The sequence below is a fragment of the Lycium barbarum genome, chromosome 5, assembly GCF_019175385.1.
Source record: "Lycium barbarum isolate Lr01 chromosome 5, ASM1917538v2, whole genome shotgun sequence".
Lineage (NCBI taxonomy): Eukaryota > Viridiplantae > Streptophyta > Magnoliopsida > Solanales > Solanaceae > Lycium > Lycium barbarum.
In genome coordinates this window covers 122,111,375-122,126,405 of record NC_083341.1, presented here as the reverse complement: position 1 = coordinate 122,126,405, position 15,031 = coordinate 122,111,375, and the positions used below count along the sequence as shown (strand labels likewise).

Genomic DNA, 15,031 nt, shown 5'->3' with positions numbered 1-15,031 from the left:
CAGTTTGTTCCATATAAGCCTTGAATAGGCACAGTCCCAAACAACCTAGCAGTTTGGACAACCCATGAAACCTGCTTAGGCATAGAGTCCCAAACGGCCCGTCTTTAAAGTAATAACAGTGCACCCACTTCACCTATAGTGTATCCTTGTTGCAACTTAGGTTCCAAAGTAGTTTACAAATAGCCACCTTGTTCCGTTGAGCAATATCAAGAATGTTAAGGCCCCCAGATGATCTAGGTAGGCATACTTTGTCCCAAGCCAATGAAGCCTTACTTGATACAATGAGTTGAATCACTTTTGCACGTAACACAAAAATCTGGTACCAATAGATTTAAGGTATTCACTTGTATGACTTATTGGCCCAAAACATCCCTCAAGGCCTCAACTATCCCGAGTATTAAATAGAGCGAAAGCGAAGAGCAAATGTAATCCAACAATGATCTGACAGTTACTATCATGTCTCATAGAATACAACACAAATAAATTAAAAGGGAAGTAAGTAACACTCCGTCCGTCCCAATTTAGGTGATATTGATTGATCGGACATGAAGATTAAGAAAGAGAGAGCTAACTCATTAGTGTAAAATGAGAAATTTAAAGTTAATTTGTTTGTGAATATAGAAATGTGTCATTCATTTAAGGACAAATTAAAAGAAAGCGCGACACATATATTGGGACAGAGGTGTTACACCCCGGATTTTCACACGTTAAAGTCGCATCATGAGTTAGTCGACGCAAGTTCAAAAGAAATAATCTTGAGGTTAAAGGGATTGAGCTTATTAATATAAATGGTTATAAGAGTCTATAAATAAGATTATTAAGTGGCGGAAGGTTTGGAGGGTGAATGAATCAAAGAAGGATGATTTTCGTCCAAAGTCGGCAAGTTGGGAATACGATAACTTGTACTTTTGGGTGGGATTAGGAGTGCTTCACATGCTAAGAAAGTAATGATATGAAGTATTTGAATCGTGTAATGGTCGCTTATTAGGTTTGGAAGTCAAAAGAGTTGTAATACGAAAGTCGACAAAGGGCGTCGCAAGTTTAGTTTGTAAATTTCACTGAAATTTGGATCAAATGTCTCGGAGCTTTTCTCTCAATATACTTGGAGTTACAGGGTGATCCACCCACCAAATCGAAGGTCTACGAGTCTAGATTCCAGCTCATTTTATCGTTCATCAATATGACGTCGAAGTAGAGTGATATTCGCATTTCCGTCCAAGGACATAAACTGTCACGGGACAGAAAAGCCAAAGTTGGTGGCAACTTAAATCATCTCATACAATAAAGCCCCAAAACGAATTGGAACTTCATTTCTCCCAAACTCCAAACCCTAAACATTTCCTACACTCTCTCAAACTCTCCTCCATGAATCAAGATCAGATCCAAGAGCTAAACAAGTAATTATAACGTAAGTAATCACGTAGTACTCGTAGAAATAGTCGTTTCTCCGTCGTTTCGCTTTTCGGAAGGATTCTTCAACTTGAAGTAATCTTGGTGCTGGGGTGTTTTTTCATAAATTAAGGTATGTTTCTTCATCTTAATGATCCTCCTAAGATGCTACAAGTGTTTTACACAGAAATTGGAAGGAGAATTCCCTAGAACAAGTCCTTATGGAGGAACTTGGTTGTTTGGGCTGTTTCTTGTGTTTAAATGTATTATTTGAAGCTATGAAGTTATGGATGGATTGATAAGGAAGAGTAGGAGTAAAGGAAAAGAAAATTGTAGTCTTGAATGAAGAAATTGAACTAAAAATGATTCTACGAACTTACGCCCGCAAGTTGTTCGACGAAATGCCTCAATAGTATTTCCATAAGCTATGAACTTGGAATTGATCCCAAATTGATCGTATGATGTAGGTAATCATTCGTAAGATATTCAAGGACTCGTGGAATGTGGAAAACTTCATTGTTAAGGTATGTAGGGCTTTTCTCTCCTTTTCTTGGCATGACTAGAATTCAAATGCGCTTTTTTTGAAACGCTATCCCGTTAACTTGTGTCGATCATATCCAAGAATGAACGAGCTAATCTCTACTTACTATATGAATTGTATAAAAGAACTCCCTATGCTTCCATATTCCGTTTGGTTATCATTTGAAAGGTCTTCAATTAAACATATATCGAGGGAGTTCCAAAATGATTAACCTTACTTCTTCTCATGAATAGTTCACATTGAAATACTTTCTCACATTCCTTATCCTTCTTGTTTACCGAGAGAAGTATAATGTTCATCGTGGTACTTTCCTCGTTAAAGTTGAGTTGATTTCACTCCCTAATGGTGAAGGTTGTTTCCTTGATTTATATATGGCTTGTGTTGTAGTACTTTCCCGCACCTCGTATCTTTCTCATCGATTGGAAAAAGGTTGTTCACTATGTTATTCTTTATGTTGAAGTTGAGCTAATGGTATTTTATTCAGTTGAGCCAATATTTATCACTTATATAATCCTTATTGAAGTATATCTCCTATTCTCCACATGTGTTGTTTCTTGAATTAAAAAGATAAAGAACGCAGTGACAATAACGATAGTCGGAGGCTAACGACGATTGGTCACTCCGACTCTTCTTATGATATCTCTTCTGAGGTCAGTCTTGCATTGCACATATATATATATATATATATATATATATATATATATATATATATATATATATATTCATTACCGAGCCGCGCTATAATCGGCCGGGTAGGCACTTATATGTGCACCTAGACATGTTTCTTTCTTTACCGAGTCATGTCGTAGACGGCCGGGTAGGCACGTAGTTGTGCATTGTCACTGATCAGTTGGGCAGAGATGACGATATGATGATGAGCTCACCCCACTGAGGTATATATATTATTATATGATATGATATGTTATAAGCCTCCACCGTGAGGAGTGATTTTTACGAGCATACAGTTATATTCACGTTGTGGTTATGATTGCCCTTAGCGGCTTGTTTCAGAGTTCAGGTTGCCTCTATATCTCCCCTCTTGTTATTATATTTCTTATACTTACACTTACCGCCCTACATATTCAGTACATATTTCGTACTGACGCCTTTTGTGCGCTGTGATCATACCCACAGGTACAGGTAGACGGATTGGTGTACCTTTCTCAGCAGGGTACCAGAGTTCAGCAGGGATGTTCGCACTCCATTCTCCGGAGTTGCTGGTCAGGGTCATCAAATAGGATGCATGCATGTATATACATATGTTTAGATGGTGTTGGGTACGGCGGGGCCGTGTCCCAACCAGATGTTGCATTTTAGTACTCTTAGAGGCTTACAGACTATCAGTTAATATTGATGTGTTTTGTTGGCCTTGTCGGCCTCAGTTATGCATATATATGTTATTGGGCCTTGTCAGCTTATGATTTGTATTACAGAGTTCGGATATCACGATTGGTTCGCTCGGGCCTTCGGGTGCCCGGTGCCGGCTACACCCCCAAGGTTGGGGTGTGACAAGAGGAGTGCATTTCCACATCACTTAACTGAAATAACTTTTCTGATTTATGGCGTGAATAACAATAAGGAAAAAGGTCCATACCAAGTACAAATAATAGTATCAAATCTCCATGGCTCTACCTTAGACATAATATTCTTGAAAAGGGGCTTCAGGCTTGCCATTGGGATTTGACCAAGTAAAGAATTATTGCAGATCACTCAAAAGATGGGAACGCTAATCTGCATACCAAGTTGGGACATGTCACATCATAGACAACTTCTGCTTGAGGTGATGCAGGCCAAAATCTTGATACAACGGCGAGCATTTGGATTGTTTCATAATGAGGATCTTTTGTCAGCAAGGGATCATAATCTTTTACATCGCCTGTACCAGGGGCTCAATTAGCATTCTCATCAACATCATAGATTTGGCTAGCAGAAGTTTGATAAGCTGCATCTCACAGATTGTACCCGCAGTGATTATTAGCCTTACTTCCTTGAGTTGATTGAATGTTACATCAGAGAAAGATTCCACATCAAGAGATCAAGAGCAGGAATATTAAAACCAAAACTTACCTAAGAAACATTAAATAAAAAAATTCTCTAATAAAGCCACCAACTAAAAAGGAGATTAAATTAAAAAAGTCGAACAACGAGGAACCTTAATTTCCATATATTATAGAAAATGGAAGCTTTTTAACAGATAAAGAACACATGAGACAACATTCGATTCATCCACACAAATATTAGATAAGTAAAAAATTTGACATAGTTACATAGTTAAGATCAAAGAGAAGCCTCAACATACGGTACTTGCTCCTGCAGCCAAGAACTATATAAATAGGTGCTGCCAAAAATCAGTGACTCAAGTCCCAGAATATATTTCATCTATAAATATGCATTGCAATGAAGGGATCATGAAGTTCATTTACCCTGAGGAATATTTCAGTCAAGTGGAGATGCTCAAGAGCAGGACATGACTCTAAATACTTGAATGATCTAGAGGACTACTAAGGTTTATTAATCAAAAGAACAAAAACAAGGAACTCAATTAATCCAAATGAAAAAAATTATTAATAATGAAGAAGATGGAAGCACTTATAATGAAGCTTACCTGGACCTAAGATTATTGGAGATGCATAAAACATCCTAGCTAGATTTTAAGCCTCCAGTGCCATGTCTTGCGTACAGGGCTCTATTTGTAGTTTTCAAGTCCTAAGAAAAAAATTACTTTGGCCTTAAGTCATTAGCTCATCACTCATAAATCCATCTTATTTTAAGACAACTATTTTGAAGAAAAAAAAAACTTTTTAAGTTTACTGGGAGAAAAAAAAAGGGAAAATGGTCAAAAATGCCCCTCTACTTTGGGAAAAGGGCTAAAAATATTCTCCATTATAAATTTGGGTCAAAAATATCCCTCCTGTCATGAAAATTTCAAATATAACCTGTCTTTACGGAAATTCCAAAAATAACCCGATTTCACTTTCAAACCCGCTCCATTTAAACCCGACCCAACTACATAAAAAACCCATATGCAACCAACTTGTTCCCCAGTACTACATCTGGAGCCACTATGCACAGGAGCGGGAAACCCATATGGGTTTTTTATTTAGTTGGGTCAGGTTTAAATGGAGCGGGTTTAAAAATAAAATCGGGCTATGTTAGGGATTTTCGTTAAAACAGGGGTATATTTGAAAACTTTTATGACAGGAGGGGTATTTTTGACCTAAATTTATAACGGAGGATATTTTTAACCTTTTTTCCAAAATAAAAGGGCATTTTTGACCCTTTTCTCTAGAAAAAAATGACGGTTGAGATATCCAATATCATCAATCAATAAAATAGTTGTCTTCATTCCTATCCCTGACCAACGGAAGCCTTAAACTTTTTAGTGGAATTACAAAACGAGCTTCCATTCTTTACATATGCAATGTCCCCAAATTAACTTTGGGCTATTAGTATTCGAGTTCGGAATCAAAATGCCCCAAAAAAAAAATATTTTGAACCAAAATATCCCAATAAAAAAAATGTTACTAAAATACTTTTAGCGCAGTAAATCAGTTAACGGGGACGGCTCTGTTAACTACTATAGCGCAGTAATTTACTGCGCTATAGTGTCCCTCCCATTTGTTTTTCGGCCCTTTTGGTTAACCCTTCTTCCATTACACTTTTTAACGTACTTTGACCATAGATTAATCATGCTTCGGGATCCCGAAACTTCAATATTTTATATAGAACCCTACTTATTTTTGTGCGATTAATAAGGTAGGATCAATACATCAAGGATACACAAAAGTTCGGATGGCCGTTTTAGTGGTTAAAAAGTGTTCGAACGCCATTTTCGTTTGAAGGCTCGGTGACATTAGCTTGAAGTTCTTTGCGAATACTTAAACTTGTTCATTAATAATTAATCACAAGTTAGTCAAAATGACAGCATTCATACAAAAAAAAAAACTTATTTAAATTGCATCATTCATAACCTTGAGTAGATGAAAATACTTAACATACTAATATTCTTCAAAATAACAGCATAATCATAAATTAAACTTAAAACTAAAATCACAACATTTTTAATCATCATCAGAGTACAAGTCCTCAATATCATCCTCAGAAAAATATTGGCGGTTTCTTAAGACACATCTTTTTTCAGTAGCAGTTAGTTCTCTACCGGTTGATGATGCTTGTTCTTCGGCCAACTTTAGCATGTAAAATCTAAATCGTCTTGCCAGCATTCTGTTGTTTTCTTTTCTAATCCTTTGCACGGCAAGCTCGCAAGTTTCTAGACCTACTTGAGGCACGGTTAAGGAGTACCTTGTTGGGATTGGAGCGTTGAGATTTTCCAAGTCACGAACAAGACATTCTGATTCAGCAAGCCGATGTGACCATTCTCGGCATAAACCGCAATAATATTCCCGCGGATCTGAATATTTCATACTGCAGGAATCATCATTACGCTCTATAAGAAGGTGGGGATTTACCTCATCTAGTTTGAAATCACTGGTATCGCTCGAAAAAACTGCTATGATTAGAACTCTCATCATCACTGCTATTTGGTTCTTTTGGAATGAGTAAAGACCAAGCTGAGTTTCTACTACTCGACATTGAATATGATGTAGTCTAATAACAAAAGACAGGACTACTTATATAGTTGCAAACCCCCAAATACCCTCGGGGGAGGGGGGAGGGTATTTATGACCCTACCTACTTACCTTATTATAAGAAAAATATTAATCTTCATCGGACATTTCACAGTCCGAATCCCACTTGGATCTAAATCTTGTGCTACCATGTATACCATATTCTACCCTATGGTAACGTATTTGCATCCGATTGTTCTCTTCGCGAAAACGATTAAGAGCCAAATTAAACTCTTGTGGAGTTCCGCGAGGCATTGACATAGCACGTTTTTTTGGGCGTTTAAGCCCTACTGACGCTAACTTGTGCTCCAGTGCTGCAGCCTCCCTAACACGCCAATCCCACTCCTCTCTCATTTTATTATTGTATTCTCGATTGAATCTGTCGTTAGGGTTATTTGAGTAATGAAAATCATCATCATCTAGTTCCCAGGACCTACCCATTGCTTCAAAGATGTTTGCTGGAGTGAACGATATAACACGATTAATACCTCTAAATTGGTCAAAAAATGACATAGTAACTCAATTTTGTGTGGAATGTTGTGTGATTGGTAACAGTTATTTGTCAAATTACGTTATATAAAGTTTGATTCGAATCATGACGTTTTTCTGTTTGACAAGTGAGGTGACAATATGATGCACGTTATAGCACAGTAAAATGTTGCATTATACTAGTATAACGCATTAAATTACTATGTTATACTGCATAACGCATGAAATAACTACGTTGTGACAGAATATCGCCTTAATTTACTGCGCTATTCTAACATAACGCAGTTATTTCATGCGTTATGCAACACTCCGTACTTAATTTGATTTGACGTAACACTGCAAGACACTGTAATTGCATGCATGTGTTGGTTCTATATTCAAACTTCAAATCCTATTAATACCGAGTTTGTATAAGGCAAAAAAATTGAAGTTTCAACTAGTTTTTGCATTTTTGTATTCCTCCTAAATTATTCAAAATATGGCAGATGTTCCAAGAATTAGAGTTTCTTTATTCTGGGACGGACAAATTATATTCGAGGAAAATAATTTGCGCTATGATTCTTCCCCAAAATACCATGTTAAGTTTCCACTTGACTTAAAATTCTCAAAACTACTCCAAGCCTTGTATAATAGACTACAAGTTAGTCGAAGTGATTTTGATCTAAATATAATTGAAAAATATCCAATGTCATTTACGCCGCAAGGTGTAACTAGTTATGGACAGTGGTACATTCAAGATGATGATTCTTTGACTGATTATTTGAAGGCGCCTTATGATTATAGGCAATGCATAACTTTAAACGTCCTTGAAATGTATATAAAGAAGGTGCCCATTAATCGACTTGAATTCATGGCTAGGGTTCCTCGGGAAGCTCGAAATAGACCTCGTCGGGAAGCCCCGTCTATAATTCAGGCCGAAGTCACTCAAGCGGAACCTACTTATCAATACAATTACCCTGACCTGAGTACCTATGAAAGCATTTTGACTAGCCAAATGCCTCTGGATAGTTTAAGTCAGCAATTTGACGGGCAGTGGTAAATATTCATTTTTTACAATATTATTATTATTATTATTATTATTATTATTATTATTATTATTATTATTATTATGTGTAGTGGCACTTGAATGCTACTAATGATGTCGATTATATTATTTAGGGGTTATACACCTGATATGGATCATATCGGACGGTCTCCTCAATCGGGATGGATGAATCAGGTTGGAACATCCTCAGCCTATCTAACAACTCAAAGCGATGGTCCTTCCTCAAGTTTCGGTGCAGTTAATTACTATTGGTACGTTTATTTTATTTTTTTTAACATCAATAGTGTTATTTGATGTGTAGTAGTTAAAACACCCTAATTTCTTATGTAGGGAGAACGTGGTGGTTGCACCAAATTAGAGGCAAAGGCCTGCTATGGATGGTCCGGATTATCCGAATTATATAGTGACATCATCCAGCGATAGTGAAGAAATACCTAATGCGGAGGAAAGTGACGATGAGCAAAGTGACGATGAGATTGAGGTTGGAACTAATCCTCAACATCAAGTAGAACTGTTGCAAGACATGATGAACAGTCCGGCACACGAGGAGGAACTGAATTCACGGCAACCATTTGAACAGCAAGAGTCGACTCCGGTTCAGCCGCAAAGCCAATTTCAAAGCAAGAGTTGACGCCGATTCAGTGGCATTCCGATGAGATTCCCTATCTTGATCATTTTCAAGATCGCCCAGATGCCTTTATCTTTACTAGGGATGATGATCATATTCGGCGAAGTTTGTGGAAAGAGCCAGTGGATCTTTTAAAACAAAAGGCTCATATTGAAAAAGGGATGATTTTCAGCTCGAAAAAATCATTGCAAAGGGCTGTTAAGATTTATTACATCCAGGGGATGAGGGAGTTTAAAGTTGACGATTCCACACAAAAACTTTGGCGATTGGTCTGCAAGCGAAAATATCAAGGCTGCGAATGGATGCTCCATGGTAAGAAACTGCTGAAAAGATGTGGACTATTTCAAAGTTCTACACAAAGCACACTTGTGATATGGGTGACCTCCCAGATGATCATTGCAATCTAGATACTAATTTGATTGCGTGTGTATTAGTTGGCGACATTAGAGAAAACCCAAGGTATCCCCTTCGCCTAAGTTTATTTTATTTTTGGTGTTAATATAATGTTCCTCGTTGTTATATGCTGATTGTATTAGAGCCGTCCTGAAAGTATATAGCAAAACTGTTACTAGGAGGAAGGCGTATCTTGGGCGTATGCATGCACATGAGATAGTCTTCGGCAATTGGGAGGGCTCTTTCAAGACGTTGCCGAGATACATTATTAGGCGGGCGAATGAGGAAGCCTTCCACTGGTTGAATGCAATTGATAAAGACAAATGGACATTACACCAGGATGAAGGTAGGCGATGGGGTATGCTGACAACAAACAGCTCTGAGTCATTCAATGGCTTGTTGAAATCTACACGGGGACTACCCGTCACCGCAATGGTGAGAATGACATTTAAGCAGGTTGTGGAGCGGTTCGTCAGTAGATCAAAAGAGGCTAAAGCACATGCAACAGCAGGTCTAAGATGGATGTCAAAACTGTTCGAGTACCAAAAATATAAGGCTCAGAAACAAGACCGGATGGAGTATAACCCTGCAGAGCGCATATTTGAACTCACAACAAGTGTGCACCAAGGTAAAGGAGGTAACGTCCACACAATTTGTGAGATTCCAAGAACATGCACATGCGGCAAGTGGCAATCATATCACATGCCATGTTCTCATGCCTTCAAGTGTTTTATCGCAATGGGAAAGAACGCCTCTCCGTACATGGCTGAGGAATATACAGTTGAAAATTATGCAAGAACGTATGCTGGAAGGTTCTACCCACTTGGTAGTGAGAGTTACTGGCCACCGGATCCATTTTCAATGGTTGCAAATAAAGCATTTATCCGTAAATTTAGAAAGAATGCATACTCGCGTATTCATAATGAAATGGATGTTCCACCGAGGAGATACACTCAAAAATTCTCATTTTGCAATTATGTTGGTCATGATAAGCGCAAGTGTCCCTTACGGCATGGTGGTCAAACTACGTCTCGCGGTGGAAGTACCTCTCGTGGTGGAGGAAACTTTCGTGGTGGAAGTACCTCTAGTGGTGGTGGCACATCTCACGGTGGTGGCAGAAGATCAACTTAAGGGCATTAATTGATGAATGTTTTTTAAGTTTTTTTCTTACTTTGATGATTGTATTTCAAAAAGTTTGGGTTTCTTATTAATGAACAAGTTTAAGTATTTTCATCTACTCAAGGTTATGAATGATGCAATTTAATTAAGTTTTTTTTTTTTTTTGTATGAATGTTGCCATTTTGACTAACTTTTGATTAATTATTAAAGAACAAGTTTAAGTATTCGCAAAGAACTTCAAACTAATGTCACCGAGCATTCAAACGAAAATGGCGTTCGAGCACTTTTCAATCACTAAAATGGTCATCTGAACTTTTGTGTATCCTTGATGTATTGATCCTACCTTATTAATCGCACAAAAATAAGTAGGGTTCTATATAAAATATTGAAGTTTCGGGATCCCGAAGCATGATTAATCTATGGTCAAAGTACGTTAAAAAGTGTAATGGAAGAAGGGTTAACCAAAAGGGCCGAAAAAAAAATGGGAGGGACACTATAGCGCAGTAAATTACTGCGCTATAGTAGTTAACGGAGCCGTCCCCGTTAACTGCTTTAGCGCAGTAAATTACTGCGCTAAAGGTATTTTGGTAACATTTTTTTTTTGTTGGGTATTTTGGTTCAAAATGTTTTTTTGGGGGGCATTTTGGTTCCGGACTCTTAGTATTCCAATTGGTTACTTAATGATACTGGATAAATTAAAAGAAGTATTTATCTCTTGATTGGTTAGAGTAAAGAAACAAAAGGAATTATTTTTAGCATACAGTAAAAGAAAACGGAGGGAGTAAATCATACTAGAATGAACAGACTTGAGAAGTTCAACGAAAAGTCCTTTGAAGAACTCAAGAGAGAAGTGCCTACTGGTTTCCTTCCGATAATCTAAGAAGTAAGAACTGTGCATTAATATCCGTTAATTTCTCACTAAGGCAACTATTTATAGACCGCTCAATCATTTTCAAGAAAATATATAAATTTGTATGTAAAATGTATCAGAGAAATATTAACTATGATTCAATGTGCTAGAAGCAAGGTGTCTAGTGATCTGAACAAGTCTTTTTTGTCCACACAGGCATACCTTGTGTTTGGTCCCCTATTTTTTACAGTATGTATACAGTATAGGAGATTCTGGTGCAAGCATAATTCATAAAATTCTCATGGAACATACTGGACCAATTGATTTCAACTTATTTCGAAGACACGCAACTAGAACAGTTAGATGTGGATCAATGCATTATCTTTGTCTCGAAGCATGGCATCCAGAAGCTCACTCTAGACATGGCCAATGATGAAAATATGTGTTGCCTGATAGCATGTATACTTGTGCGACGTTGACACAATTGAAGTTATCCAAGTGTACCTTTATGCTGCCTGATGGTCTCCAATTTCCTAATCTTGTTAGCCTTCATTTAGGTCATTCTGCAATTGACAGTCCTGTAGGATCAAAAACACTTCTCTTATTCTACTAATACTTGAGACTTTTGGAAATGAAATTCTGCATTTGTGTTGATTCTGTTGATATGGTTTGTCCAAAGCTTGTGAACTTGTCTATCCGTAGCAGCTATACAGTTACATTTCAGTGTTTTAAAGTGAACCCAATCTTTACAATTATCAAGCACCTCTGCTTTGATGGGTCATCCCTAAAGGTGAGAATATTAATGCCTTGCAATAATTTAAATTTGCTATACGGAGTAATTAAATCTCAAATGTTTTTGTTGTAATTTTTCAGAACTTGGGTTAGTTAATACTGTGGCAGACAGGCTTGACGTAGCACTAAACTTGCAAAGCCTGAAAATATGTCACTCTGTTAAACGTATTTCTTGTGTGCTTTGTCTACTGTGAAGTTCTCCTAACCTTATTGAACTTGATATTGATGAAGTTGTTAAGGGAAGGCACATATCGTGACTATTTAGTGTAGTGGCGGCTGAGTCGCATAGGTTCGAGGGCCATCGGTTAAACCCCCTTTATGTGTCATAGCTAATAAGTGCTGCGTTCAAGGGCGTATATAAAAAAGAAACACATTTTTTACTTTACAACTCTTAACCAGTGCTTCACTTGACCTGGCAGTTAATATTAGATATATTTTCAAAATTATTCAAATAATATATCGAGTTTGGTCGAATGACCATGTGTTCACGTGACCCAAATTTTATATGTGAATTCTAGGGGTGTACATGGACCGGGTTGGTTCGGATTTCTTAAATACCAAACCAAACCAATTGCATCGGGTTTTAAAATTTATACACCAAACCAAACCAATAAAATTCGGATTTTTCAACCTCGGATTTTTTCGGGGTTTTCGGGTGTTTCGGGGTTTTTTTTTTTCTGAAATAGTCTTCATACAAAACATATACACTTTTACTTTAAATATTTCTTTAGTCCTAATAAGATACAACTATATAATTAAGGTATTTCTTAAGAAAATAACATAAAATGTGAGAAGAGTGATGACATTGTATTAAATATTCAGCAAAAGATAATAAAATCGGTTAAAATAGATATTGCTAATTAATAAGCCATAAAGAAAATGACCATAATCTAAAAATACTAAGTCATCTAAAATAAGTACAGCTAACAAGTATTAGTTACATGACAAAGAAAAAAAACTTAAGCTATGTATTTTCACTCCCTAAACCAATTATACAAAACTAAAGAATAAATATCCAATATTATTGTCATTCTTAGTGGTAGATTGAATTTCTTTTGTGCATTAGTGTTGAGTTGGTTTTGGTTTGGACTTTATTTGAGTTACTAACATCCATAGGATATAAAACTTATTGACATTCAAGATTCTAAGTTCATGCTTGAATAATATGATAATAGATAAAAAAATTACGAAAAAATTTAAGAAATATTTATAAATTACATTACAAATAAATATTTTAAAAACTGAATACATGTAATGTCGGGTTGGTTTGGTTCGGTTCGGTTTGACTTTTTTTAACTAAAACCAAACCAAACCAATTATGGTCGGAATTTTTTTTCAACACCAAACCAAACCGCTAGTCGGGTTTCTTTCTCGGTTTATCGGTTTGGTGCGGTTTGTCGATTTACTTTGTACACCCCTAGTAAATTCGCCTCTGCCTATGGTTACAGTACTGTTATACATATATATTATATTAAATCTTGAATACTATTAGTGAATTTTTTTACTTCCCCACTAGGTACAGTTCTATAATATATATTTTACTAAATTTCTAACACATATACAGTTCTACGTATATGTGTATCTTCACGAATGTAGGTTGACTGACTTGGTGCTAGATGGTTCCTTCTTTTAGGCTGATGAGACAGTGTGTCACACACGGAACTGTTTGATTACTTGTCGAAGGTACAAAAACAAGTGATGGTTTTGAGCAAAGCTCTGAGGAGAATTCGAACAGTGAGGTTAGGGAAATTCAAAGGGACAAGTACTGAATGTACTTAATCAAAGTCATCCTTGCCAATTCCCAAAACTTGAGAGGTTGATCATTCAACGCACAAGAAAAGTAATGCCACAAGCTGTAATGATGAACTTTTGAAGGAACACCAAAAGCAGAATTCAACTGGAATGTTACGCCTTATTGGTTAAGCAAATTGATTTCTTTTTTACACTAAATATTGAGTTGCAGATTTATCGCAGTCTTTGCATCTAGTAATCCTATTGATTTGTGAAATTAGATATGGTCTTTTCTGGTTTAATTAATCACATTTAGAGGTAATTATTCAATCACTGCGGAAAAGTAGAACGGTACTGTTTAAGAATATGATTATCTAATTATCTGCGTTATATGCAACAAATGTTTTTTAAGTGAGATAAACAAATTTTAGTGATTTTTTTCGTCTGCCTACCTGTTTATTGTACTAGTGGCAGTGTTAATATGCTACCAGACTTTCAGGAATTGCGTCACCCATTCCAGAATCATTCTGCTATCAAAAGCTTCTAAAGCAACTACTATCAAGTTATTTGCCTATTTTTTGTTTTACGCGCCCCTTTAAAATATTAATTAGGAGGGATATTTGATTATTTTATCCTTTTTTTTTATGTCTAAATTATAATTTCTCTTCTTTATTTATGTCTAAATTATAATATCTCCATTAAATGTTTACTTTATTTATGTGTCATTTTTATAATGACAAAATTCTACAAAGGTTAAAATGAGAAAAAAAAATTATGCCTTCAACTTCTAAAATGATAAATAATTTGAGATAATTATTTTTAATAATCAAGACTGATAATTTGAAATGAAGTAAGTAAAACTGATTAAGTAAAAAATGAATAAAAGAATTAGTTCGGATAAAAAATAAAAATAAAAACAAATTGTACCGTATGACTTTTTTCGAGGCCACTCCTTAAATTTTGTACCCTGTTAGCCTACTGCGAATTTTCATTTTTTTGCGCGGATTGCCCTTCTTTTGGGGTGGTCTTTAAATTTTGCCCCTCATATTTGTGGTCTTTAAATTTTACCCCCCATATTGCTGGTCTTTAATTTTTGCCCTTCGCGTTGCAACCCTGAGCTTCGCGCAGAAATCATGAGGTTCTGGATTCGAACCCCCGCTCAAGCATAAATTAAAAAAAAATCGCAAAGCAAGGTTTGGACCCCGCATACACTTGTTAAGGAATAACCAAAGTTATGTCGGACCCGACATACTCATGCCTTATGGGCAGACTTGGCGTAAGTATGCCGGGTCCAGCATACTTATGGGCAGACTTTTAGTTAAGCTTTAACTAAAAATCTTTTCCTAGTTATGCCTTATAGGGCAGACTTTTAGTTAAGGCATAACTAAAAGTAGACTTTTAGTTAAGGCATAACTAAAAGTATGCC

The 15,031-nt window shown here is 36.4% G+C and overlaps 1 long non-coding RNA gene across 1 annotated transcript; it reads left to right on the top strand.

The window, feature by feature from the left end:
• The first annotated feature begins 1,158 nt into the window (after positions 1 to 1,158).
• Positions 1,159 to 3,344, top strand: LOC132641326 (uncharacterized). The gene is made up of 3 exons (XR_009582811.1): positions 1,159 to 1,522; positions 1,857 to 1,913; positions 3,065 to 3,344. It is a non-coding gene; the product is annotated as an uncharacterized LOC132641326 (long non-coding RNA).
• The last annotated feature ends 11,687 nt before the right edge of the window (positions 3,345 to 15,031 follow it).